The sequence below is a fragment of the Oryzias melastigma genome, linkage group LG15, assembly GCF_002922805.2.
Source record: "Oryzias melastigma strain HK-1 linkage group LG15, ASM292280v2, whole genome shotgun sequence".
NCBI lineage: Eukaryota > Metazoa > Chordata > Actinopteri > Beloniformes > Adrianichthyidae > Oryzias > Oryzias melastigma.
The window spans coordinates 3,829,595-3,831,598 of record NC_050526.1 but is presented as its reverse complement, the minus strand read 5'-3'; the positions used below and the strand labels follow the sequence as shown (position 1 = coordinate 3,831,598).

The following is a 2,004-nucleotide window of genomic DNA, read 5'->3' as shown; positions in this document are numbered from 1 at the left end:
GTGTGTGAAAAGTCAGTTCTGCTTGGCTTTCATCAATTCAGTTTTTATGCACTGATGATATTTCTAATGACACGGTGGTAGGGACTGCTCATAACACTTCAAGTAATGTGTGGAAGTCAAAGACAACAATACTGCAGATATGTTTATTTGGTCTATAACCCATTCAGGGGTGTTTTTGATGGAGTTTTTTGGTGTTTTTAACATCTTCTTGTAGTATTTTCTCATCATGGAGGATATGTGTAAAATAATTTAAGATTAAAACTTTCGTGTTGGATCAGAAGCAGATGAAAACTGGATGAATAAAAAAGCTCGGGTTTTTGATGCAGCAGCTGTAATTTGGGACTCAAATTCCCCCTCCTACTCTACAATTCTAAATCATTTACTTGCAGACAAAAATAGATCAATTTACGGCAATATTTTCCTCACCTGAGCTGCCATCAGGCTCAAACTGTACGGTTGGATAATTCCGATATGGCTGTTTTGTTTTTGTTTTTTTGCTACGCTAATGTTAGCTTGGGCTTGTGAGGTGCTGCAAGTTAACAGGATAAAGTGTAAACAAACTACTGATGGGAAATTAGTGGTGCTAACTAGCCCACAACTCTGGAGATTAATTTTTAATGAGCTCCTGCTGCTCTGCAGAAAATATGTCCTAAAAACAGAAACTAAACTAGACTGCATAATCATAATTAAAAGATTTTACAATAGAAAAAATATATAGTTGGAGTGGGACTTTAAGGAGTTCTTTCTTGAGTTGCACCTTCATCATTTTTCTTCAGGCAACATTTTCCAGCACTTACAGACACTGCAGACACTGTCAGCTCACATTACCTTTGAGTATTTATCCCAGATTTAAACATCTTTCTCTTTAATCCTGAAATAGTATAGCTGGCAGCAAGTTCTTAGGTAACAGTAAGAGTTTCATAATGTCAAATTACCTTGGGTCTTCAAGACTGTTGGTTAGGATGGTTACTGGGGATTTCTGGAGTAAATAAATCAGATATATGGTGTTTTCATAGAAAACAAAACAGCCATTTTTCAATGCCTTTTGGTTAGTTTTTGGCCTTATTTCAAGCATTTCTTTAAAATCCAAGAAAAAAAGAATAAAAAGTAAATATATCCAATTATAGTCATTTTAATAAGCTTTTATTTTCTGTTTGAATGTACTAAAATGTGTCATCTGTTAAATGAATGCCACATGATCCCCCTTTGGTAAAACGGCAAACAGAAAGCTGTTTCATCATAGCAGCTCTGTCACAGTACTGCATTTTACAATGCAGTCATGCACAACACATAAAAACACGGGTTAACACCCATGCAGGTGGCAATCTTCAAATGATGTGTCCTCCTGTGCTTTAGGTAAACGTTTCACAATGTCTGCAGCATTGCAGCATGTCTAGTTTAGACATAACCTTAAGCAGCATAAGAGGCTGCACGAAAACTCTAAACTAAACTCTTTTAGAAGCAAGACGCCAAGTAATGAGCAGTGGAAAAATGGCTCACGCTGCCGTTTCACACCATTCAACGTGAGACATCCTGCTAATTTTAGAGAATCTACAGAAAGTTGGACACGTTTGTTTGAGATTTTACAATCTACTCAGTTTCAGTAAAAATGGTTACCTGTGTTTGTGGTCTGATGGTAAGAAATCTACTTCAACTACATGTCAACTAAAGACCTCCTTCTTATAACCTCCTCACACCATACGTCTCTGATTCACAATTTACCATTTGATCCACTTAATTTAGCATCACATTGAACAGAAAAAAAATTACATTTTTTTAAGACATTTTCTGCACATTGGTAGGAGCCCATTGAAAATTCTCCTCTGAGTTGTGGCCGTGACTGTTGGCGCAAAAGAAAGCCTATGTTAAAATCCCAGCATTCCTTTGTTTACGCTCTCTTCCTGTTAGCTGACAGCTCCTCGCAACCCCAAGCTAATATTAATGTAGCAAATAAAAAATAATATAGCCGTATTGGAGCTATCCAATGAGCCACGTCAGCTCCGA

General features: G+C 36.9%; 1 protein-coding gene across 1 annotated transcript in view; it reads left to right on the top strand.

Annotated features, from left to right (window-relative positions):
* Window positions 1-2,004, top strand: part of phactr2 (phosphatase and actin regulator 2) — a 53,518-nt gene that overhangs the window by 37,074 nt on the left and 14,440 nt on the right. The window lies entirely within an intron of this gene.